Source organism: Peromyscus californicus, unplaced genomic scaffold (assembly GCF_007827085.1).
Source record: "Peromyscus californicus insignis strain IS unplaced genomic scaffold, ASM782708v3 Scaffold_8__1_contigs__length_139910024, whole genome shotgun sequence".
Classification (NCBI taxonomy): Eukaryota; Metazoa; Chordata; class Mammalia; order Rodentia; family Cricetidae; genus Peromyscus; species Peromyscus californicus.
Window position 1 is genome coordinate 124,615,937 of NW_026294606.1, and position 27,143 is coordinate 124,643,079.

Below are 27,143 nucleotides of genomic sequence, written 5' to 3' on the forward strand. Positions count from 1 at the left end.
TTTATTGCTGGAGTGTATCCAATTATATGGATGCTCACGCATTTCCCTGATGGGAGTCGTTTGGTTTGCTGCAAGCCGGGGACAATGATTCATTGAGTTGTATGTAAATCTGTGTCTGAGCATGAGTGTTTAGTCTCTCTAAGCACACAGGAGTAAGAATGTTGGGTCGTGTGTTAAATGCACATTTAACTTTTCAGGAAACTGTCCAGCTATTTTCTAGAACTGCTGAATCACTTTTGATCCTCACCATCAGAGGCTCTCCGTACCCCGAAGTGCTCAGAAAGACTTCTAAATCAGCCTCTCACAACAGTTTGCACAACAGAGGCTCTCCGTACCCTGAAGTGCTCAGAAAGACTTCTAAATCAGCCTCTCACAATAGTTCCCACAACAGGTTTGGTCAAGGGAGTAAAACAATTGAATTGGGGAGAAAATGAAAGGCAGAGGAAACAGTTACAAGTATGATGTAGCAATGTGGAAGAGGGACACCTGTGTCCTGGGCAGGGCAATGGCAATGGGGACAAATCATCAGGGAGAGAGGGAGAGAGACAGAGACAGAGACAGAGACCAAAGAGAATTGCTCTAGAGCAGTGGTTCTTAACCTGTGGGTCACAACCCCTTTGGGGGTCAAGTGACCCTTTCACAGGGGTTGCATATCAGATATCCTGCACGGCAGATATTTACCTTGATTCATAGCCATAGCAAAATGACAGTTATGAAGTAGCAATCAAAATAATTTTATGGTTGGGGGTCACGACGACATGAACAACCATATTAAAGGGTTGCAGCATGAGGAAGGTTGAGAACTTTGCTCTAGAGAATAACTGGGCTTTGGGTTAAGGAAGAAGCTGGGGCTAGTGAGATAGCCCAGAGAACAAGGCACTTGCCTTAGAAACCTGATACCCTCAGTTTGGATCCCCAGAACTCATGAAAAATCTGGACACTCAATCATCATACTGTAGTCCCAGTGTGTCCCAGTGTGGAGGCAGGGACAGAACAATTTCCAGAAGACAAAAGCCCGTTAGCCTGGTGTGTGCAGCAGCTAAGAAACCCTAACTCAAATGAAGTAGAAAGCCAGACTTTGAAGGTTGCCCTCTGAACTCTACACATGTGCTGTGGCAAGCATGTGCCTACACACACACACACACACACACACACACACACACACACACACACACACACACACACAGTGGGGGAGACGGTGGGGTGGGGGGGAGAGAAGGAGAGACTAAAATTTTTTTTTTTAAGTCAGAAATATCTTTCAAGGTTTTGCTTCTTCAAGACCCAGAGAAGAAGAAAAGGCTGGGGTCCGCTGTGAGGTGACTAACTGGCAGCTAAGGTAAGAACAGCCGCCCTCCTCTGCACAATGATCCCGGGCGATGATCGCAGCAAACGGCCAGGCTCCATTTCCCAAGAAAAATTTACACCTGCCATGTGAGGAGAGACAGGCCAATCTGCCAGCCTGAGTCCACAGGGCTATAAACCCACCCACAGAATTCTGGGAATGGCCTCTGCCAGGCTTCCAGCTGTCCTCAGAACTCTGGCAGAGGCAGTTCGTTCTGAAGCCTGAGCTGAACTAGACTGTGGTTGGGAGCTACAGCTCTCCATGGTGTCTGAGGCCTGGGCGGGTGAGTGCCAAAGGCCTGCTGTCGGTGAAGGGCACTCTGCAGAAGGTTCGCAGGCTTCCCTCCAGAAAGGATCCCATTGGATTCTCAGGTCCCAGGACTGCCTGATGGAGCTGTAGAAAACTGGTCACCATGGAGGAGGAACTCTGCCAGACCCTCCAACAAGCTCCTTCCTGCGCACCCCACGTGACATTACTGCAGAATTCCCGCCTTCCCTCTGGAGAAGCTGAGGCCCAGTGCGGTGACTACTTAACTATCCTGAGGCTTTATTCGGTTCAGCAGTCAGGCCTTCCGTGCCGGGCCGAGCCCTCAGCCTGCCTCAGTGCCGCCTCCTCTCCCAGAGTGCAAGATGTCCAGACAGTCTGTTGGTCTCTGTGCTGAGCTCCTGGGCTGACTGATCCCATCCCCACTTCTGGGAACTGATTCTCTCTCCTTCCCTCAGGCCACAGCAGCCATGTTTGCAGCCGCACACATTGCTCAACTTACAGACGATTGGACACAAATTACCCCACCCAGAATAAAGCGATCAGAATCCATCCCCACCCTCGGAACTGAGGCTTGTAGTGAGAAAGAACAGATTCTCTCTGGAAGGCCTGCACCATGTGAGCTGTGCCCATTTCTTCCACACGGAGTGGAAAGTAGTCCACAAGGAGAAAGAAAACCCATACTAAAGTTCAGAGCAGGTTAGAGAGATAGTAGGCGGGTTAATGGATGAGAGAGTCGTGGAAGTTGGCATCAAGAATCTTACAAGACACTCTTTTGGTTGGCTGGTCTTCTCTCTCTCTCTCTCTCTCTCTCTCTCTCTCTCTCTCTCTGTGTGTGTGTGTGTGTGTGTGTGTGTGTGTGTGTGTGTGTGTGTGTGTGTACCCAGTACACCCCAGGTCATGGATGCTTGTCTGTTCTAGCTATACACATTGTCAGCTTGTTCAGTGACACAGGAAAGAGCAGAAAAGGAAATCAGTAAATAGATGCTTTAGCTCTGGAGAAAAGACAGGAGACTGGGGCTCAAGGCCCGACTCCACCCTTAGCACTGTGACTTTGAGTGAGCTGATACAATTCCATGAACGCCACAAAGCCTATGGTTAGAGAATATAACCGTGTCTTATAGGAAAGTCATAATTGCCAAGTTCTTGTAATAGGAAAAAAAAATGTAAGAACTGGCCATGCAGACGTGGAGCCTTGGTTCACAGACCTGTGAGCCAGGCTGGGGCTGAAGTGGGGCCCAAAGTGCTGGGTTCTTTTCCAGATGTCCCTTGCAAAGGCAGAGCCCAGAACTTCCCTGTGCTGTGTGAGGACTGAAAGGCCCTGCCAGCAAAGGCTAATTGCTTAAATTTCTTAACCACTAGAAGGGGAATTTCCACTTGGCAATTAAGTTTGCAAATACTGTACAACCTTATAGAGCACATTTCTCCAAATAGATGTGTTCTTTTTCATATAATAATCAATTCATGGGTGTTTCGCTTGCCTAATTAGCTCTGCATGTAAATTAATCTCTGCATATTGAAATTGTAAACCTTTCCTTATAATGTTGCCTTGTTTCCTAGATAAATCAAATTGCTGTGGCCCCAGCAAAGGTCCTGGGTTCTGAGAGTTGCCAAAAGCCAGCAGGTCCCTTAGCTGTGGAGGGTCGGAGCTGAAGGAGGGTTTGGTCTGTTATCCAGGCTAATTATGTTTACCCACAGAGAAGACCGAGGCCAGTTCTTTCTCTTCTTAGACAAAGCTGCACCAATTACATTCCCTAGGCCATTTGGGTCTCATGCCTTGGCTTCAGTGTTTCTGAGGAATAAAAGATCAGTTTCCTCTTCCCCAGGCAGCAGGGAGGGCTGAGGTGGAAACATTTCTGCTTCTAAGGCTGCTGGAGGAAAGAGGAAGGGTAAATTCAGGTCTAGTTCAGACTCCATAAGCCCAAGCTTCCTACAAGAAGACATCTCTGGCTAATCATGGCCACAGTACCCTCTCCCTATTACCAAAGTGCCTCCAAGACAGCCATCACTGGGCCTGCAGTTGTGACAGGCTTGGCTCTGTGTCCATGAACACCCACACACATTTGGAATCAAAGAGACCTGGGTTCAAACCCTGGCTCTACTCTCTTTAATGGGGTTGATGGATTAAGTGAGAATGCCCTCCATAGTCTCATATGTTTGAATACTTGGTCTGCCATTGGTGGGACTGTTTGGGAAAAATTAGGAGGTGTGACTTAGTCTGAAGGAGGCACACGTCACTGGCTGTGGGCTTTAAGGTTTCAAAAGACTCATGCTATTCCCAGAGTGCTTCCTCTACTTTCTGTTTGCAGTTTGACATGTGGGCACTCAGCTGTTCTTGCAGCCTTTGCTCCATCATCATGGACTCTAAACCTCTGGAGCCATAAGCCCGATTAAACACTTCCTTCTATTAGCTGCCTTGGTCATAGTGTTTCCTCACAGCCAATAGAAATGTAACGAATCCATGGGTTGACTCTTCCCATTTGTGAGTGAAAGTAATGGAGTTCCACCTCCCCGCTTAGCTTGAGTGAGGTGACAATGTGTCCTTTGCAAATGGCAGACAGTGCTGGCTGGTTTTGTGTTTTCTGTTACTTTCTGGTGCACCAACAATGGGCAGAGCTGTTGCCTTTTCTCCCACTAAAGTGTTGGCTCACAGTGCCTCATCCAAGACCAGTTGTCAGCAGGGCTGAGGGCTCAGCAGAGTATAGCAGACTGGGCACCAGCCTGGGCAAGATGTCCTTGGAATTGTGCGTGTGTGTTTGTGTGTGTGTGTGTGTGTGTGTGTGTGTGTGTGTGTGTGTGTGTGGTCCCTAAAAGCTTCCCTCTGGTTGATTTCCCATAGGGTTGCTTTGAGAAATCTGGGAGAAATAAAATTCTTTCTGGAGCCTCCCAATCCTGGGGCTCTCTAAATAGTGCAGCCTGTAAAATCAGACCCCCATCTGCCTCTGTCATTACCTTTGCAAATAAGAATTGTTGAGTCGATTTCCCCCATATCCTCAGCCAGGAGATCACCCAATTTGGGAACAGACCATCTTACAGGGCCTGCTCCCCACGCCCCAATGGGATGGCCAAAAGGACCATAGACTTTCGATGGAATGTCTAGGACTTTCGTGGAGTTGCAGTGGGCTGTGTTCCCGAATAGATGACGCAGTACACAAGTCCAAATGCTGTCTGTGTGCCAGACTGGGGTTCTGTCATCCTGATGGAGGAAGCACTCCCTGATGCAGAGGCCACTCAGAGCCTAGAACACATGGTGAAAACATACAAGAGTGAGCGGAGATACGAACATAGCTGAAAGACAGTGTGTGCCCGTGAATATGTAAAAATAATGAGTCAGCAAGTGAATAAACAGAAATGATGAAGGGATGCAGATTTGAAATCATTGTGTTGAAGGCTGGATTCCCATGTTGGCTGCAGCATTAGACACAGTTAGCGGAGCTATAAAATCAACCTAAGTGCCCATCAAGGGATCAATTATAAAGGAAATGTGTTGTGTGCACAATGGGGTACTCTTCAGTCTTTGAAAAAGAAGCAGTTTTCAAATGATGCTTGCACACCCCTCCCTGTTCATTGCCGCTCTACTCACAATAGCAAGTTACAAAATCAACCTAAAGGCCCATCAACAGATAAAGGAATGAAGAAAATAGGGTGCATATACACACAATGGAGTGCTTTTCTGTCATAAAGAAAAAACAATGTTTCCAGGAAATTTGATAGAACTAGAGATCATTGTGTTAAGGGAAATAAGTCAGACACTGAAGGACAAGGGGCGTGTGTTTTCCCTCATGTGTGGTTTGTAAGAGGTCATGAAAGTACTATCAGGGTTGTAACAGAGCAAGCAGGTGTGGTGGGGGTGGGAGGGGGTGAATATGATGAAAGTACATGACACACATGGATGGAACTATTATAAAACCTATGGCTTTGTACAATTAACATTTTGAAAATGAGGAAGATAGTCTGTCAATTTGCAACAATATAGACGGGACTGGAGAACCCTGTCTGAATGAAATAAGCCCAACACAGAAAGATGTACTGTCTATTCCTATTATACCTGTGGAGTCCACAACTGTACTCACAGATGCAGAGAGGAAGGGGCCAGAAACTGGGGGAGGGGAGGAGGAGGCACCTCCTCAGACAGGAGCAGGGCGGGGGTTCGTCTTTGGTTTCTCTTTTTTCCAGATGACAGTATGTTTAGCAAAAAGCTGAATATTTCAATTTAAACTTCAAACATTCTGGTAAAAGAAATAGAAATTTGAGATAAATATGTTAATAGCCCTGATTAAACCATCCTATATTGTATCATAGCAGCATTTGGCACTCTCTAAATACACACACGTACAATTTGTCAGTTTTGAAACAAAAGATCTGAGGGTAGGAGTACATGCTAGTAATTCCAGCACTTGGGAGCCAGAGGCAAGAGGAGCTTAATGTCTACCTGGGCTATATAGAAAGATTCTGTGCAGGTGCATGAGCATGCTCACACATGTGTGTATATATAAGGGGGGGGGGGCTTTAATTCGGGAAACCAAGAAGGAAGGACTGTCTTTCTTGGTTCCACTTCCTTCTCTAGGCAAAACATTCTTCTAAAAGCCGAGAGCTCCTGGGGGAGAATGATGACATGTTTTGTTATATCCAGGAATCCACTCCACCACTTCCCATCATCCTCAAGACCCTGAATTGGTCATTGAGAATTTGGTTTTCAGCTTCTTTTTATTTGCTGCCTGGAGTCATGGAGTATTTCTGCAGCCAAGAGTACCTGTGTCTAGAAACATCTATCAGAACCACAAAGCCTTCATCGTCCAATGCTGCAAGTGATCAAAACTAACTCAAGAAACTGTGAGTCCCAGAAAGACAAGCTCAGAGCCCCATGGGCAACCCACAGTGACATCTCCTCGGGGCAGGGTGCTGAGGGTTGAGCCTTCCTGCCTGGAGAAGTCTTTAGGTCTAAGACAAGGTCCTGGGGAGATTAGCACTCAGCCCCACTGTGTGCTTTTTCCCATGCTCTAGAGTTTAGTGTCCCCAAAGCCTGGGACTCATGGTGTCCAGCAGACCGCCAGGAATCCTGACAAGGGACATGTTGAGGACCTGGGTAAGTCCAATGAAGGTGCTGATGGAAGGATCCAGCCAGCATATCCTGAAATAGCTGCCACACCGTGCAGAGCTCAAGGACAAACGGAAGCAAATGACATCGTCTCCTATGGTAGCCCCTGCTGGTCTACACAGTCTAATCTTGTTTCTTGTTTTAATTAATTAGCTTACCACCTTCTTCCTCTCCACATACACACAGACACACACACAAATGCACAGACACACATACATACAAACACCCCCCCACAGACACAGCACACACACACAAACCCAGACATAGACACAGACACACACAAAAACACATAGACACACATGCATACAAACACCCCCCCAGACACAGCAAACACACACACACAAACCCAGACATAGACACAGACACACATGCACACACACACACACACACACACACACACATACACACACACAGACACACACATACAGGCCCAAACACATAGAGACACAAAGACACACACACACACAGACACACACACAGAGACATACACACAAACTCAGACACATAGACACATGTACACATAGAGACACAACACACACACAAACCCAGACACATAGATAGACAGACAGACAGACAGACAGACATGTATATCCACCCCTGCCAAATACAAGCATAAAATGCATTGTCCCTGGATTCCTCACTGTTTTCCTGTTTCACCTTTCTCAGGCTTCCCATTTCTTGAGTCCCAAGCCCTCACTTGATGACTAACCACCCCATTTGACTCAGCTTTAAGGACTGTCCCTAGAATGCTGCACTTTCAGTTTTAATACTAGACAATCTTCAGTAAACCGGGACAGCTCAGTCACCCTGTCATTTGCATGTGAAAAAATCTGTGTGCAAAACAAGTGTCTCTATGTCAGGTCTGGAAATTACCATGCAATATACTTAAAACTTATGGTGTCTCCCTTCCACAGCACACATGCTAAAAATGGAGCAACACAAAGATTAGCATGGTCCCTGTGCCAGCTAGTGTTCTATCAACTTGACACAAGCTAAAGTCATCTGATAGGAGGGAACTTCAATTAAGAAAGTACCTCTGTAAGATCAGGCTGCAGACACGCTTGTAGGGCATTTTCTTAATTAGTGATTGATGGGGAATGGCCAAGCCCTTTGTGGGTGGAGTCACCCCTGGTCTGGTGGTCCTGGGTTCTATAAGAAAGCAGGTTGAGCAAGCCATGAGGAGCAAACCAGTAAGCAGCATCCCTCCATGGCCTCTGCATCAGTTCCTGCCTTCAAGTTCCTGCCCTGTTAGAGTTTCTATCCTGACTTCCTTCAATGATAGACTACAATGTGGAAGTGTAAGCCAAATAAACCCTTTCCTCTGCAACTTGCTTTGGTCATGGTGTTTCATTACAGCAATAGTAACCCTGACTAAGACAGTACCAGTGCCCAGAAGACAGACAAATTTGCAAAGCATTCTATATTAAAAACGATCATGTGGAAACATATTCATGCTTAATAAGTGTTAGCTACAGTTACACAGTTGTCGCTGTTACATCCAGACTGTCCCGGTGTGATGGTATCTGAAGGTGTCCCTCCCATCCTCTGGGACTGCTCATGTTGGTCAGCTTTCTATCGCTGTGACAAACACCTGAGAGAAATGCATGAAAGTGGAAGACTTCATTTGGTTCATAGTGTTGGAGTGGTCAGGCAATGATTGTCCAGTATCCGCCACTGTGGGTCTGTGAGGAGACGGAGCATGATGGTGGTAGAAGCCTATGACAAGAGAGAGGGGGCAATGGGGAAGGAAAATGGGGTAGAGGAAAAGAGGGGGATGATATTAAATTATGAATCCATCATTAATGGATCAGACTCCCCATGATCCAATCACTTCCTAAAAGCTTCATTTGTGAACATTGCATTAGGCACCAGGCTTTCAACGTACAAACCCATGGGGAACATTTGCATCCAAACCATAACAGTTTCTGATGGGTCAGTGCATCATTTCTTTACAAATAAATACTAGAGACTGAATCCCAGCACTTAATGTATAGTAAGCAAAAGCTTTATTACTGACCTACAACCCAACTCCATTAAACAGCATCATTTTAATGCAACAGAATTAAAAATGGAGTCCCTACCGTATCCCAAAATACTGTTTCAGGGGCTCACAAAATGAATGCTGAAGGTGGCATTTGACATGCTGAGTGCTGCTTTCAACTAAAAACTCAGCCTCAAGATCTTTCTGACCTTACCTGGGGCCCACTCCCAACTCTCCACCCTCCTTTTCTCCAAAGCAAAATTCAGGGAAGGACTTTCTCTGAAGTTCCTTTATCCAACCATCAAGGACCATTAGAGGTCTTCCAGAGGGCAAGCAGTCTTGTGTTCTCTCTCTGACATCTCAGGAAAAAGATTAACTCACAGGAGATCTGAGGTATGACTCCATCAGAGAAACCACACCATAAAAAGCCCCTGGGGTTTTTTTTTGGGGGGGGGGTCATGTATATCACATGTGGTGTGCCTTCAAACATGTGTATTCACATGTGTGTGACTATACCTGTATAAAGGTACACCTGCATGCATGTGCACACAGTCTTCTTCGTTTCTTCTCTACCTTATTATCTGAGGCAGGGTCTCAACTGAACCTGAAGCTTGCTGGCATAAGTAGTCTAGCCAGCCAGTGACATGAATCACCCTCTAAAGGCTGGAATAACAGTTGGGCTGCCACGTCCACCAGGCATTCATGTGGGTTCTGGGAATCTGAAGTTCAGTTTTCACACTTGCACGACAGGCACTTTAGCCACTGAGGGAGTTGTTTTCACCTATCCTCATCAGAGCTAAAACAGCCACAGAGTGCTTCGGGAGAGTGTATGGGGGTGGGGGCTGCTAGTTCAGGACCAAAATGGACAGTCACAGAGTGCTACATGAGAGTGTATGGGGGATGCCTAATTCGGGACCAAAAGTCAGGCGAGTCTTTTCTGAAGAAGTCATGTTTAAACAAAGACTAAATGGCAGTAGACTGAGTAAACGCTGGAAGATCAGTCACTCACTTTGAGAGACATACACGGCCTGCAAATTTCGCCTGTCTCTCAAGTTCTTAAGAGTAATGAACCAGAAAGTCTAGTTATTCAAATGAAGCTAATAGTGGAAACTGTGAAGTTAAAGACTTTCATGCATCATAAATATTCCCCACTCAGCTGTTAGGTGAGAACTTTCATATACGCATGCACCCCAACTTGAGCAACAGTGATTTATAAAAGCTAGGGTTGCCCAAAAGCTGACTTATGAAAATGGACTACTAACTCCAGGAAGGATTCTCAGCTTTCACAAAGGTTCAGGATCCTAGAGCAAGACTGGCTGAGGAAGGGTGAGAATCCGCGTCAAGCCCCAGAATTCAGCACCTCCACTGTATCCCTTACAGAAACACCCTGGAGCTAGCCATTTCTCATGTCTGGGCTTCCCTTTCATATGGGACCAGTAATAACAGACTCCTCCAATCCAAGTTGCCTTCAAATGAGTAAAAGCCAAGTGAAACTGTTAGTGATCACTGCTCTCAGTGCCAGAATGCAAGTTCCTGCCGTTCAGGTGCTGTGAGTCCTGAGAACAGAGCAGGAAAGCACCAGCCATCTGCTAAGTGGCTCAACAAAGTCATGTGATATCAGGAAGCAGACCAGTCCACAACATCTATATGGAGAAAAATCTCAGCTCGAATCTGTACCTTGCCCTTTCCCAGCTGTGTGACCCTGACTAGTGACTGAAAGCTGCCTTGGTGCTCCTGACAGTGGGACAGGGTTCTAATGCCTACTTTCCAAGGCTCAGTTGAAGAATAAGACATAGGAAGTAAATAATGCAAGCAGAGCATGTGGGTTCCCTCCCCGGCCGAAGGCTTCTAACTGAGCATCCTGGCACCCAGGCTACCCTCCTTGTCAGGATACTGTTCCTCTAGTTTTGCTGGTGTCTGGTCTTCCAACAGGAGGAGCAATAGACTCTGTTCAAGTCACTTGTCTTAAGACTTCATCAGAAAATTCCAATTGGTAATTCATTCCAATATGAAAATTTCACCCTGAATTAAATAACTTATAAATAAATAGCATCCAGTTTCTGTGGTGACGAAGGATCCTACCACAGCTTGACTGAGGCTCCTGTCTCCACTGGGCTTTGCTCGTGTCTCTCGGGAGGGAGCCAAGCATTGACTGGGGCTGTGGTCATCTCTCTGAGCTCCCTGGTGTAGCTGGCCACAGGCCCAGGGATTCCCCTGCCTTGGCCGCCGACATTCGCTGCCTCACGGGGGAGGGGGGGCTCTCCTAGGGCTTCACACTCACAGCAGCGGGCTCCCATCAGCGAGGTGAGAATGGTGACAAGTCACAGTCACTCTTCTTGTCTTGGTGGTGTTGTCCACCATTTTTGCCACAAAATTTTGTTCTCGAGAAGTACATCCATCCCACGCTGAAGGGAGAGAATGTTCCCGAAGGACATGACTACCAAGGTGGCGAAATCACCCGAGGCCATGCTAAAGGTTCCCACTAGCACGGCCTCTGTAAGGCTTTCACGGTTTGTTTTTTTCCTGCTTATTTATCTCACTTTTTCATAGTCCCACACCCAGGTCAATAGCAGGAACTTAGAAACAAATACGCTACAAACATACTCATGAGGAGTGGCAGCCATGGGCCTCGGCTAGAAGAAAACAAAGGCCTGGCCCTCCTCATTATCGTCTGTGCCAGACAGAGAATGGACGGGCACAGCAGGCAATGTCTTTGCAGTTCCGTTCAAAACAAAACAAAACAAAAAAGAACTCATGAGGCACCATGACTCATAAAAGGACTGAGAAATTTCCCAATTTTTTTTTATCGGAAGATTTGTTTTGCCTTCTGGGCTCCTGTCATCATTCCTGATATTTTGCCAACTCATCCTTCTGTGACGGGGCCTGAGGATGTCAGGGGAGGCACAGACAGACAGCGGAAGGAGAAAAGTTCCCCAGGGCACAGGAATCCACAGAAAGGTTGTGATGAGCGGAGTGGCCAGAGGCCGGAGAGCGGCTGTCTGCTCTGCACTGCTCTGCTTGATGAAATCATTTGCCGAAGAGCCTGGCCAGCAGGAGCTTTGACCTTGGAGGGAGAGTGATCCGTCTTCATGGAGATATGCTGTCATAAGCACACGTCTCAATCTCACTTGGGAAGGTGCTGAGGCTGCTCGAGATGAGAGCCTTGGACATGGCTAAGGAGGAAAAATGTGTGGTCCGTCCATGGGCATGGAAGAGCTAAAATTAACCCAGAGTGACCCTGCAGGACAGGCTACAATCCATATTCCCCTCCAATGGCCAAGAATTCTGCACAAGGCCAGTGGCACACTCAGTCCTTCCTTAGGGAGCCATAGTGTCCCTCACCTCCCAAGTGGCTCCAACACCAGGCTCTTCATCGTCACCAAGGACAAAGGGGACAGAGTTTTCATCGTCACCAAGGACAAAGGACAGAGGATCTCTGGAGGCAGCACCTTTAGCATGTAGGTCTCTCACAGGAAAAAAACAAAAACAAACAAAAAATAAGAACAATAAAAACAATAACTAAATTAATTTATAAGCCCCACACGCTGACCTCTGCTCTATTCTGAAGGTCAGGGTGGCACTCCAGGGACAGGTGGGGTGATAAATCTGGTGTCTGCAGTTGTCTCTCTGAGGACTCGGCCCAGCCCTTCCCCTCTGTCTGTGCTGACAGCTCCACAGAGATTTATCTGCCAGGATTTGGGGCTGCTGCACAAGCCGCCGCCACCGCCGCTGCCGACTCATGAATCTGGAGGAAGTACTGACTGGAGCCAGAGGTGTGTTTACTGTGGGAGAGAAAGGGACAGGCAGAAGAGCCCGGAGCCCCTGCCAGCTCTGTTTTGAGTGACCGGGACTAGGTATTATGGGATGGCCGGGCCTGGCTATTTTAGGATGAACTGGACAATAATGTTCATAGGGAGAAGATAAAAGCCAGAGATGCTCTGAGTCACAGATAAAGAGCAGCAGCAGGGAGCGGGAAGGGACGAGGCGCTTCTGAGGGGCCAGCTGAGGCTCACCACCCAGAGGCAGCCAGAGGGACCATGCTGGCCAAGGGATGTGACCTGCCAGCCTTGTCCACAGAGACTGGCACAGGAGGCTGGGGAGCAGGATTAGCAAAGAGAGCAGGTTCCCATGGGGCTAAGAAGGGCCAGAGCCCATCTGCCTGAGGTCAAGGCTGGACAAGTCCCCCAGTGGGTGAGCTCCCTCCGGGAGAGATGTGGTCTAGTGCCAATTATTTGAGACTCTTACTATTTTGTCTTCTCTGTGCTGATGACATTGCCAGAGCCCTTTTTAGGATACCAAATGTCAGTGAGCCAATGGTCCAGTCCTGAGTTTTTAATCTGTTTTCCCCTAAAAGACTATGTTGCTCAAACTGGGTCCAAAGTCCTGGATTCAAGCAATCTTACTACCTCAGCATCACCCGTCATGAGAGCTACAAGTGAGTGCCACTGCATCCAGCCCAGGTTCTGAGTTTCCTAAGGAGATGCTTCTGTATTTATTATCATTTTACCTGCATATGCCATGATGTAGGGCAAGTCATGGCAACCTACATACCTGGCCTCAAGATCAACTGCTCAGCTCAGCCCCTCTTGAAGACGTGTTGGAGACCAAGCTAGTGGCACAGGGCATCCATAGCCCTAGAGCCCTGTGAAGACAGAAGGAGAGAACCCTGTGACAAATACTCAAAATGGTCACCAGCTTCCAAAACTGCAGATCATGACCCCAGATAGAGACATGCAACTGAATGGAGGGATCATGAAAAACAGGGATGGCTAGATGACTTGTCAGAGAAGGGTGCTAGCCACCAAGACTGAGGTCCATCCCTGAGTCTCAGTCTGGAAGGAGCAGTGCGTGGTGGTGGTGCATACCTTTAATCTCAGCACTTGGGAGGCAGAGGCAAATGGACTTCTTCAAGTTCAAGGCCAACCTGGTCTACATATCAAATTCTAGTCCAGCAAGGGCCATAGAGTGAGACCTTATCTCAAAAAAAAAAAAAGATCTATCATTTGATTTTCACACATGCACTGTGGTGCAGATGCCCACACACATACACGCATACATATTTACACTCACACAGTAATCAAATGTAACAATTTTTAATATTTGGCAACAGTAAGTTCACTCATGTTGCATCTCAAGACTTCACTGCAGCCTTGGTTCTGAACACACAACATGCTCACTTCATACTGTGTGCATGCTATCACTCCATGCAACGTCAACAAACACTTCTTGAACACCTGGGCTCAAATTCCAGGCCGCTCTATGCTATGAATTGCAATACTTCTGCTGCACATAAAAAGTTTTATGCTCTCAAACATAATGGTTTAATTACAGAAAACAAATACTTTTAATATTTTCCTACCATCACTCCTTAGCATGTAGGTATCAAATTGGTGTCTCTTTGGATTGCATTATGACAGAATGTTTGATTTGAAAACTTACTGTTTGAGTCTGGCATGGTGGTATAGACTTAAAATCTCACCATTCAGGAAGTTGAGGCCTGCCTAAACTACAGCATAAGTTCAAGGTCAGCCTGGGAAACTTAGTGAGACTCTGTCTTAAAATAAAAATGTGAAAATAGGGAGATATTTCAGTGGTAGAGTTCTTGCCAGTATGAGTAAAGCCCTGAGCTCAATTCCTAGTAAAACATTTGTGCTTGTGTGTGCGTGCACACACACACACACACACACACACACACACACACACACACACACACACACGGACACACACACACCGAGGGGGAGGGAGAGAGAGAGAGAGAGAGAGAGAGAGAGAGAGAGAGAGAGAGAGAGAGAGAGAGAGAGAGAGGCGCGGGGGGAATGCTGTTTGGGTTTCTGACTTGAATTTTATTTTTTAAAATGTTAAATGAAATTTGACCAGATTAGGACAAAATTTCCAACCATTTCTGAAATGGCCCCAAACAAACTGCTGTCATTTTGTGCTATGTATTTATGTGAAGTGACATTCTCAGCACTGACACTCATAAAATCAAAATAGCCATCAACTTGAAAAATGTTGAAGATGCTCTGTGCCTTGCAGTATAAACTGTTTAGCCAAGATTTAATTCTTTACATGAAAATAAAGAAGCATATGCATCACTAAACAAATGAGCTTTCATTAATTATTTGACAATACATCTCCTTTGATTTATTGTCAGCAAGTATTTGATTTGTATGCCTGTTTTAGATACATACCCAGAGTCACATGAAAATTTCTCAGGTGAAAGTAGATCATGAGTGGAAATGTTCAAGAAACCCTGGGTTAAGCTAAGCATAGTGGTACACGACAGTAATCCCAGCACATTGGAGGCTGAGGTAGGAGGAGCAGGAATTCAAGTTTATCCTCAGCTACACAGCAATTTCAAGGCCAGCATGAGCCACATGAGACCCTGTCTCAAAAAAAAGGTGCCCTTGGATAAGAGATGAAAATGAGTTGAAAGTATTCCCAAACGCCATGTGAATGGCACAACACACAGTGACCAAGTACTAAAATACTAGCTGATAGTTTTACCCAATAGCTAATGATTAGCTAATAGCTAATACTAGCTAACAGTTTTACCCAAGTACCACTTAGATCACTATTGGTGCCAAGCACCACAGGCTAGCCCACAGAAGCTTGTCTGAGCAAAAGTGTCTGCTCCACCCCACGACTACTGTCAACTTGATTCTACCCCACATCTCAGAGTGACATTAACCTAGTCACTGTTCCTGTCCTACAGACCGGAAATGATTTCTATTTTCTATTCTTTGAATAGGAGTGTTCTTATTTCCTGTGCAGGTTTAAGATTGGAGTAATGAAAGACCCGTGACCCAGGTGAAGCATTTCAAAAGGAAATAACACTTTGAAGATGAATGCCTTAAGAAACGCTGTTGTGTGAATCCCAATTACAGTTATGACAAAATATGTCAAGTTCTTTGGGCTGCATCTTGGCACCTAGAAATCAGGAAATTGTATATAGTGGTGAATTTATTTCTTTTTTTTTCTTTCTTTCTTTTTTATGAGGCTGTGTTCAACATCACTGTATAAAACATTGGGGAAAATTGCAGTAACAACTAGGAATCTACCCTAACAATTGCCTTATCTGTGGGCTTGGGCTCTGCAGGTATAATATGTCAGAAACCCCTGGCCCTGAATTCTGTCACATTTCTAATTTTAATGCATAGGCAGCTAAAGTGGATATCTTAATCACGTGGAGGTTATTTTGTTCAGTATGAGAAAACAAAGCATGTCCACATGCCTGAGTGTTCCTTGGCCTGTAACAGGTCTACTATCTGTGGATGGAGGCCCTGGAGTTGCTGGATGATTGAATATAACTTTAGTTTCTAGTTACTTGAATTTTGGGGGAAAAATTAATACTACATAGCCAAGAGGGGTGAGGGTGGCAGAGAGGAAGGGAGAGTGGGAGAGCTGTGGGATCTCAAATCTCATTCCTTATATCAAAGCACCTCCACAAGCCCAGATGTCATTGAAAGTGTGACGCTTCCGTGACAGATAGATGCAGGGATGGTAAAGATTTGTCAGGTTGGACTAAGGCTGTGTGGCCTCCTGCCGCTCCCCAGAGTCCCTCTCAGAAATGACAGCTGCTGGTTCTGCAGAGTCCCCCCCCCTTACCATCTGGCTATGAACAGTCACTGACCCACTGTAATAAAGGGCCTCAGGTCCTTCTAATCTATGTACTACATACCAATCGATAACACGGACAGTCATGCTCCCACCCACAAACATGTAACTCAATCAGCACCATGACTGTGGGGGCAAAATTTGCCCCCTGAAAACCTGCTGTGAACAGCAGAAATGTGGCTGATTTCATTATCTGGGATTGCTTTGTCATATTTCTGCTGAAGCGAAGGATAACTGAAATGCGCATTAATAATTCAGCACCATGGCCAACGCCGCCACAGCGGCCAGCCTCCTGCTCTCCGTGGGCTCGGGGTGTGGAGACTTGAGGACAGCTGTGGCCAGGTGAGCTGCTGTTTCCTAGGGCAATATCTGAGGGGGCTGCTGCCCTTGAGGTCAAGTCTTTTTGCTTACAAGAGCGGAGGTGGGTGCATCCCTGGACTCAGTCATGGCCAGGCATTCTGGCTGTGCCTGGACACTCGGGAATGGCAGTCTCTCCCAGTATCTGCCTATTGATTCCATTTTCTCCTAAGTGGCCGTGGATTTGTTTTTGATTCAAAGGGCGGCTGGAGTGACTCTTTGAGATGGAACATCTTTCTTGCTGATTTTTCCCCCTGCCTACTGTCATTCCCCACTTTCTCCTTTCCCTTTTTTCCCCTCTGCTTCCTTTATCTTGTTTCGTTCCATTTACTTAGCCCTCTTCCTTTAATAAGATGTTAGCACATCAGAGCAAGTGAGTTCCAGAGACTTCCTATGCTAGGGATAGCAAACCAAGCGTCCTTGAGCTAACAGGTCTCTCACACACAGAGAGTGGACAGGACACACGTGCTAGCAGGGGATGCTCCTGTGGACCACTGGATAGCACTGTGCCCAACCTAAATGAATTCAGATTTTTTAATTTTACATTTTAATGCTGGCCAAACAAAACACATTACAACCTGGTATGGCTCCTGAGGCCCTAATTTCAGACCCAGTCTAAGCTGACAGGGGATGGAATCAAGGACCAGAGAAGGCAAAGTGACTGGCCTAGCCTCTAGGTTTGATGGTTTCTAGACATTGGAGGGTGGAGCTTGCTCCCTGGCATACTGCAGTGAATATGCTCACTCGCTGCTGTACTCAATGACTCATTCAGCCCTGACCTTTCCTGCCCTGCCATGGACAATCCAGATGCATCAACCAAGACCTCTATCCTTCCAGGACACTTGGCCTGGCTCTGGGAGGTCATGTGGTGCTTACTATTCATATTCAGTGTGACAACTGCCAGGGCAGGGTTACAGCTTTCTGGGACCTCAGTCTGAGCCTAGCAGAGTTTTCTCTGACCTTGGGCTGTCACCTGAACAGATAGGTTCCCTTGCATCACTCCTGAGTAATGGACCTAAGCACATGCCACCATCAAAATGTCTCCTGAATGTACAGGAGAAGGTTCTAGTGATCAGAAAACTGCCTGTTCCACTCCAGCATAAAACAGAATTAACAGATCCACCCAGCTCTCCCATTACCCTCTGGGCTCAGACTTCTGGCCATGACTGAGACCAAAACCCAGTATGACCTCAGCATGGTGGGATTCTGATCTAAATCCAGGTTAAAAGGCCTGCTATCAAGACTGTAGCAGCATGCACAGGGCCTGCATTGGTCTAAGCCACATGGGGTCCCAACTGAGAGAATTGGACACAAGCCCCCATCCCTAACCCAGAAGCTATCTCCAATTGATAACCACCTGCAAAGAAAAAAATTAGTTTTCTCCAAGGGGATCTCATTGAGTATACAAACCACACTTAAGGCCAGGTCCCATGCCCAGCAGTAGATGGTCAACACAAAATGAGCTAAGTGGGATTTTTTAAGGTTCTTTGTCTCATAATACTGTGTCTGTACATTCTTTCACATTACAGGTCTTCAGCATATACATACATATGCATATATATATATATATGCAGAAGACCTGTAATATAAAAATTATATAATATGTTATATACATGTGTGTGCATGTATATATGCATATATAGTCTGCTGGCCTTCAATTTTCAGCCCTCTAGCTTCTTGTGCTTCAGGAATATTGTCATGTGTGAATCACAAGTACTTAGAAACCCAGTTCCCTCCCTCACACATTCATTCAGCACAAACCTACCAATCGCTTCCTGTGTTCTGGGCCTAGGAATGGATGAAACCCCACACTCTGCATCAAGCATGCACTGTCCCATGAGGAGGCAAGAGCATCAACACTCTTTCTGGGGCCATGAAGAGAAGACAAGGGCTTGGAATATCCTTTCCACTCCTTGGCCTCCTCTGTCCTCATTCTCCAGGGTTCTCCTGACTTTGTTTGTGGGAGTCTCAGTCCCTCACCCCTCTCCAGTTCCCATTCCTTTAGTTCTGACCACAGCCCCTTCAAGAATATTGAGCTGCTTTTAGTCCCATCTTATAGATGAAGAAACTGAGGTTGGGAAAGAAGTGATCGTCTCAAGTGACAAAGTGACAACCAGAGCCAGAGGAGGCCCCGTGAAGGATAGCAGGGGACTCTGGAAAGAGACAGTGACCTTGGGATGAGAGTTCTTGACATCTGTGAAAAAGTCTTAGTCTGACACCAAGATACGGGTGCCGGGATGGGACCTGAATTCTACTGCGAGAGTTTTGAGGAAAGTCAAGCATTTCAGGAGGAAAGAGTGAAGTAATTGCTGGCCCTGACTGACTCCCGTGACCTAGTAGTTAGTAACTACTCAGTTAGTCACTGTAAAACTGCAGAGAGACTGCTATGCTCTTACCCTACTTTGCAGCGAGGAAACTGAGACCCAGAGAGATCTCATCACACAATTGGAAGGAGAAGGCCTGGCAGATCAGAGAACCTACCTCTGAAATGACGCTCTTAGCTGTGCTGGTCTATGGTCTGGCCAAAGCTTGTCTTCCCGTCCTGAAGGAATATGGACTCATAAGGAAGGTAGAATCACAGGTAGGTAATTGGCAAACAAATAGACATGGAGCCATTCAAATAGCTGTCCTCAAGAGACACCAGGATGGTGCGTTTGTCCTGCCACCATAGAAGAAGGTGGTTGGGTCTAAGTAGTGGCCGGCCAACCTTCTTCAGAGAGATGGCACCAAAGGTCAGAGACCCACACACCTGAGTGAAGTAACCCTCTTGGGGAGCCTCAGAAAGGGATTCTGGAACTTCACTCCACAGCCTATCCCTAGAAATATCCCACATACAGCACGGCCCAACTGCCCGCTATCGTGCTCACAGTCGGAGAGGTTCTTCTCTGTAACACGTGCTGCAGCCTTTGATGGGGGCTAGGCCCCTGAACCTCAGTGGCCAAGCTCTGAACTTCCACACAAAAGATGGCTGCAGATGTAGGGGCGCAATCACGAGATGTCCCGTGGTTCCCATGGATAGAACTGAGCAGGTTAGGCATCCATCTGTTGACACATCCCTCTGAAAGCTGCAGTCTGTGTGACAGCCAGAGCATCAAGAAATGTTGGTGAGGATCCGGGGTTGGGGTAAGGATCCTTTATGCACTGTTGCCAGGAATGTAAATTAGATTAGTCACTGTGGAAATTGATATGAATGTTCCTCCAAAAACTAAGACTATTCAGGCATGGCGGTGCACACTTTTAATGGGAGGCAAAGGCAGGCATCACGTGGGTCTCTGTGAGTTCAAATCCAGCCTAGTCTACATAGTGAATTCCAGGTCAGCCAAGGATACACAATGAGACCTTGTCTCAAAACAAACAGCAGCATTAAGTAGAAAGTAGATCTACCATATGGCTCAGCTTTTCTACTCCTGAACATAGATCTCCCAAGGACCCTGCTGGGTCAGCACACGACAGAGATACACACACATCAGATGTAGAGCCATCCTGGATGCCCTTCAACACATGAATGAATAAAGAAATGTGTGACATGTACCCACGGTGGAACATTATTCAGCCATGAAGTAAAATGAAATCACAGCATTTATAGAAAAATGGATGAAATTGAAGATCATGATGTTAAATAAAATAAGCCAGACTCAGAAAGACAAAGTCATGCTTGTTTTCCCTCGTATGTGGACTCTATATTTAGAAAAGAAATGACAAAACAGTAAAAGGTACTCTATTCAGGAAGAAGAAGAAAGCCAGCATGGTGAAGTAGGGAAGTAAATATAATCATATGTATGTATGTATGTATGATGTGTGTGTGTGTGTGTGTGTGTGTGTGTGTGTGTGTGTGTGTGTGTGTGTATAAAAGCACATTGAAACCCATTGTCTTCTGAAATAATTGAGACTGGAGATATGGCTCAGTAGTTAGGAGCAACTGTTGCTCCTTCCCAGCACCTACATGGTGACTCACAACCATCCATAGCTCCAGTTCCAGGGGATCTGATTCCTTCTTCTGACATCCTTGCGTACTAGACACACACATGGTAATCAAACATACATGCAGGTAAACCACTCATACACTAACATAAATAAATCTAAATTTTAAACTGCTAATAATGTCCACAACAGTAAATCAGCCAGAGCTGAATGAAGCCCCATACAAAAGCTCACCCAAGAAGAATCCACTTCCACATTCTCATGGCTTCTGGGAGGATTCAGCTAAGAATGACTGACAGACAGCTTCTGCTCTCTGTTATCTCTGCCACCCTGGTCGCATGATCCTCACCAAGACTGTGCAAGCTGAAAACGTAGTGAAGAGTATGCTGGCAAAACAGAGCCCAGGAACCCTTCATAACTTACCATAGAGAAGTGACTCCCCTTCATGTTCAGATATTCTGACACCTCTCCCCCACTCACCCTGGAACGGACTATCCAGAAGCCGGGATATATACTGTGGCTGCCAGCAGGCAGGGGCCAACAACTAACTCAGTAGCTACTTACTGCATAAAGCATTACAGTATTAGTATAAATTAATTGATCAGCTTTTTACAGAAAAAAAATGGTTAGGTGACAAAAAAAGAGAGAATTTTGACAAGCAGAGGAACTAGAGAAAGTTTTGGACTCTTGGCTCTTCCGTGGCAGGATGAACCAGCTCAACAAGGTTTGGACCAGCAGTACCCAAATATGGCTTCCCTGAGCCCAGGCACACTATTTGTGAACGGGAGAGGCAGAGAGAACAAAGCCAAGCCGTGTTGTTTCCTACATTTGCTCTTGTGCCATGGCTCTGGCACTTGGTTGTGAGGTTGGCACTCTGCCCACTTCATCCCGAACTCACCAATTCTCCCCCCACAGACTAAAGAACATCCAACCGTTACCACCTAAACAATGTTGTCCTCAAAGCTGGTGCCACAAGTGTTGAGTGGTTCCCTGGGCTCTGTGCTGCAAGGATTGGCCAGGCCACTTACGTTTTGGACATTGCCATTCCTGCACTTGCAAAGCTACTGTGTTCTCTCTGGAGAGGTTATGGAAATAACGCTTACCTTATTATAAGACCTCTGACAGAGACACATCATTAGCCAAGATTAGCTTAACAAAGGCTTAATAAAAACGACAATGAGAAGATATTAACTCATTTGGCTCACGTTTGAGAACCTGACACATTGTAGATAGAGGGCTCCTTTTCAGCCTTGCTGATGGATGGGGTCTGTTTGCTTTGGAAACTGGCTAATGTGCACCCTAGAAACCTTGTGCTGGAGCCAAGGAGACATTGAACCTGTCTGAATGCATAAACTACCTCCCCCACCCACAAAATTTGCACCACCCAAGCCAGGCCCTCCAGAGCAGACATACTCACAGAGCCCAGAGCTTACCTGATTCCCCTTACATAGCAACTTACCATTCTTGGCCATTTATTTTAAGCAAATTATTCAGCCAAGTTGACAAGCATGAAAAAAACATGACCTATCCTTAGCTTTTCAAAAGAGATTTTCTCCCAAATACGATTCACCATGCTCTGATCTCTCCCTGTATTCTTATCAGGTGCTCTGGGCCAGCTCTCAAAAAGGCACTGTCAGCCCGGCTCCTATGGCTCATTCTTTGACTCTATTGTCAGATGAATCCCTTGTCAACCATAACCAAAAATTCCACCTTCCAGAAGCTCAGGGAGATGATCCAAGGGGTCTGTGGGATTCTAGAGACAGGTTCAGTGACATGCACAGATCAAGTAATTAGGCTCTGCCAGGCCCATGAGTGCTAACCGTGAGAACTCCCTGACACCGTGGAGGTCATAGTCAAGGAGACTATGAACCACGCATCCCGTGTGTGTGTGTGTGTGTGTGTGTGTGTGTGTGTGTGTGTGTGTGTGTACAATACATATAGAAACAATTTAGAAATTGGATGAATAAAGTAATTTTGAACATTGACAAATGTGAATTCTCACAGTGGCAAGTGTGTGCCCTCACCGAGGCCCCACACTTGTCTCTGGGGAGATGGAAGGTTCCTCTCATCTGCCCTCAGTTTGCCACCGCCCTCCCTTTACACTTCTGGTTCAAACACCCTTAGGTATCCCTTCCCCACAGAGTGCCTAACCTGAACACTTTTCTATTGCCGACTGCTCACCAAGCCACCCTCAATGAGTTCCTAAGCTTGCTGGACCTGGTTCCCGGCCACCGGAAGACACTGCTTTTCTCATCCCCAGGCTCACATTTGCCAATCTGTGCACCATTTCTGGCATACCGGGGCCTCAAATCAGCTCTCCCTGCCTCTGTGTGTGAGACTCATCTGGGAGCTTTAAAATTTAGTGTGAACGTCTGGGCCCCAACTCAGACTCACGAAGTTGGCCTCCCTGGAAGTGGGAGCCTTGATGTGAACAATCTTTTAGAAGTCCTGAGGGGACTGTAATTAGCAGCGAGGAGGAAGAAATGGGAGCTTTATGACTGCTGCTGTCGCTTGCTTAAACTCACATTCTCCAGATGCCAAGGTGTGTGGACCCTACAGGAAAAACAGCATGCTTGTGTTGGGGGCTTCTCATCTAAGCCCCATCCCCATCTTCCAAAGAGACCGAACCCCAGAAGACCATAGTCAGTGGCAGAGCATCTTAGGTGAAAGCCACCTAATCAAACATTTCAGGGATAATTGGCAAATTGGCTCTTCTTAAGAGGGAAGTAATCGGAATGAAGTGCCATGAGTGAGCAGGGAGATGCCTGCTGCTCTGCACTCTGGGCTCTGGGCTCCAGCCATATCTGCATAAACAAATCAGTCCCTGGGACACATGCTCCTCCTCCTGTGACCCGGATTGCAAATGCCCTGCTTGGAGAGTTTGGTCTGAGGGAATAGGAGTGCAAGCTTGGGTGCCCACATCAACCAGAGCAGGCAAAGGCTGGACAGAGGGAAGTCCTGAATGCTAAAGGGCTCCTGTTCATTTGGGGCCATTGAACAAGTTGCCATCTGCCACATCATCGCCTCGAGATGAGATGTGAGGCATTGTTGTCTTCAAAGGCAATTTTTAAAAAGAAGAAAAGTAGGAGAGAAGAAAAGAGAGAGACAGAGACAGAGACAGAGCAAGAGAGAGTGAGAGAGAGAGAGAGAGAGAGAGAGAGAGAGAGAGAGAGAGAGCACTACCCTTTCCCGTGTCCCTTTCTCTGAGCTGGAGTCAGAGCTCTCATTATCTCATCAGCTAGACTCATTCCCTTGACCACAACTGGGTTCATGAGCTTTTGATTTAAGCTGCGATTCAAAGCCCCAGTCATGGAAATCCATTTTCAGAAGATAATTGGGTGCACCACGCCAGCTTGTTGGCCCGTTAGCCAGCTCTAATTGTTGGCTGGCAAACTGAAAGCATAGTGGGAGTAAACAGTTCTTCCGAAGGCATGAATGAGAGCAAGTCGTGTGCCTGTCGGCTGAGGCGCCTGCCCTCTGTCCCGATCGGTGATATTTCTCTGCTGGAGTCACAAGTGTGTCACCTACTTGAAGGAAGCACACAGTGGCCGGCATTTAAATTACTGTGCATGGGTTAGAGTGAGGAGGGCTAGAGCGATGCTTAGGTTTGCTTCTTCCACACCTCATTTCTCTCTTCTCTTTACAGAGAAGTCTCTTGTCTTCATCTTTCCCCTTCCTCTACAGTAGCTTCTGTAGTGGTAGATTGAGAAAAGAATATTTTCATTCCCTTTTTTTTTTCTGGAATAGTGTCAGAGTGGCCAAAAGGTAGAACATGCTGTCGCTACAGGCTGAGTTCCCCTGTGCAGGGGCCAGTAGAGGCCTTTCCAACACTAGATGGGGATGTCACTATCCGGGAGCCTGTCTGTCTTGTCCATTCTTCTGGCATACCACCCTTTGGTTTGGAAAGCTCCTTCTCTGTTTTTAGTTTATCTAGAGTGGGAGTCATGGTAGATCTTATGAGGATTCTCGAGTGCCATGCACCCCACCTCCATGGGAGCCGTATGCACACCAGCCCTTACTGCTTGTCTTAGTCATGTGACTAGCCTTGGCCAATAGGACACAGGTGATCCTGACTAGAACATGTATGACTAGAAGCTTCATATGGATGGTCACTTTTGTCTTCTGCTCTTTCTGTCTGTCCTCGGAGTGCTTTTAGCACACATTGAAAATATGTGGCAGTTTCTCAGAAAACTGCAACTTGATCAAGACCCAGCTATACCACTCCTGGGCATACACCCAAAGGATGATCTACCATGCTACAAGGACACTTGCTCAACTATGTTCATAGTAGCTTTATTTGTAATAGTTAGAAACTGGAAACAACCTAAACGCCCCCCAACCAAGGAATGGATAAAGAAAATGTGGTACATTTACACAATGGAGTATTACTCAACTCTTAAAAATAAGGACACCAGGAAATTTGCTGGAAAATGGATGCAACTTGGAAAATCATGCTGAGTGAGGTAACCCAGACCCAGAAAGACAAACATAGTACATACTCATTCGTAAATGAATATTAGCTGTAAAGTAAAGGAGAACCATGCTACAACCCACAGACTTAAAGAAACTAAGTAACAAGGAGGGCTCAGGTGGTGGGGAGTGGGGAGGATGCACAAATCTCATTGTGAAGGGGAAATAAAATGGACATTGCCAATGGAAGGGGGTCTGGATGGGAGAATGGGGATAGAAACAGGAGGGATCAGGTTGGGGAGGGTGGAGGGAGAGAGTACTGGAAGAGATAACTGGAGTCTGAGGGCATCTCTGGGATGAGTTAGAAACCTAGAGCAATGGGAACTCCCAGGAATCCATAAGGGTGACCCCAGCTAAGACTCTTAGCAACTGGGGATACGGGCCTGAATAGGCCATCTCCTATAAACCATGTAAGACTTCTAGGGGAGGAGCTGGGACACCAACCCAGCCACAAACCCTTTGACCTACAATTTGTCCTGCCTACAAGACGTGCATGGCACAGAAATGATGGGAGTGGCCAACTAATGACTGGAACAGCTGAAGAGCCATACCTTGGGAGGGATCTCACCTCTGAGAGCCAGGACTCATAGGCAGGATAGCCCAGAGATATAGGATAGAAAAAATTTGATGGCAAAAAAAAAAAAATCCCTCAGTGAAATGATTTCTAAGGATATTTTGCTATACTCCCAGATTGATGCCTAACCCAGCTGTCATGAGAAAGACTTCACCCAGCAACTAATGGAAACAGATGCAACCCACAGCCAAACATCAAATCTTAGGTGGATCTCGGGGAATCCTGCGGAAGAGGGGGAAGAAGGATTGTGGTCAAGGACATCACAAGAAAACCCACAGAATCAACTAATCTGAGCTCATGGGAGCTCACAGAGACTGAACCAACAACCAGGGAGCCTTCATGGGAATAACCTAGGCACACTGTGACAATTGTGTAACTTGGTCTTGGTGTGAGACTCCTAACATTGGGAGCAGGGGCTGTCTCTGACTGTGTTGCCTGCTTTTGAGACCCATTCCCCCTACTGGATTGCCTCATCCAGCCTTAATAGAAGAAGAGGGGCCTAGTCTCACTGCAACTTGATATGCTGTGGCTGCTTGATAACCATGGGAAGTCTGCCTGTATCTGAAGAGTAACAGTGGAGGAGGAGTGGATGAGGAGGAAGGAACTGGGAAGAGGGGAGGGAGGGAAAGCTTTGATTGGAATGTAAAAACAAAACAAATAAAAGAATGGATGAAGAAAGGAAGGAAGAAAAACGAGAGAAAGAAAGAAAGAAAGAAAAAGGAAGAAAATATTCATGCTCTCTGAGCAAGAAGCCCCATGGTAGGAAGCCAGGAGCCAACCAGAACTGTCCACACTTAACATAATGGGACAAGCAAGGTGTGGTCACTTTCTCCATAGGGTGTGAGGTGGGGACAGGATACATGCATCTGCTTACCTTTCCTGCTACCCTGTAGCTTAAAGGTAAGGCCCAGATGTTGAAGAACATTAGCTGAGGCATAGAGAAGCCTGCCTTTGTGGCAGCTCTAGCTCCTGCAAAGCCATCTGGAAAAACAGACCCTACCCTACAGGGCTTTCACATAGGACTGTTGGCATCAGAGTTTCCGTCCATTGTAACTGAAAGATTTCTGCTTGAAAGAGGTTCCAAATATATGCTCTCCTCTCTCAGCCTTTCCCATTTTCCTCTCAAGAGATGAAGGAACCAAAGGCCTCAGGAGTCTTGGGACCATACCTAAAGAATAAGTGCTCCAAGGACCCAAAAGCATGAAGCTCCAGGACCTGACCAGCCCGGGATCTGTCATCTAATGACCCACAATTCGAGGACCCAGAAGATTGGAGAGTAGATTGAGCTGGAGAAAAGATTTCACTTCGATAGAAGCCCAGGATGCCTTGATGTTTCACCCACAGCCTTGAGCTATGCACTGAGCCCTTCACAGCCCACACCATCAATCATCACAGCAACCAACATTAGCCAGTAAGCGGCTTGACTAACGCAGTCCCAGAGTTTTATTTCTGAAAGCATCAATGGCAATTTGATTTAGATGATTAATTTCTTCACCAATAGCCATTTCTTCCTGATTTA

At 46.5% G+C, this 27,143-nt stretch overlaps 1 long non-coding RNA gene across 2 annotated transcripts in view; it reads right to left on the minus strand.

Moving 5' to 3' along the window:
• Positions 1–1,188: 1,188 nt before the first annotated feature.
• The window catches only part of LOC128104290 (uncharacterized), a 102,790-nt gene continuing 76,835 nt past the window's right edge, over positions 1,189–27,143 (minus strand). The window contains exons 2-5 of one of the 2 annotated variants that reach the window (XR_008215939.1): positions 13,237–13,327; positions 12,028–12,149; positions 5,680–8,420; positions 1,189–4,844 (exon numbers count right to left, since the gene is read on the minus strand). This is a non-coding gene — a long non-coding RNA (uncharacterized LOC128104290). Of the gene's footprint in view, positions 8,421–12,027; positions 12,150–13,236; positions 13,328–27,143 lie in introns of both variants that reach the window. The other variant, XR_008215938.1, reaches the window with a different exon arrangement.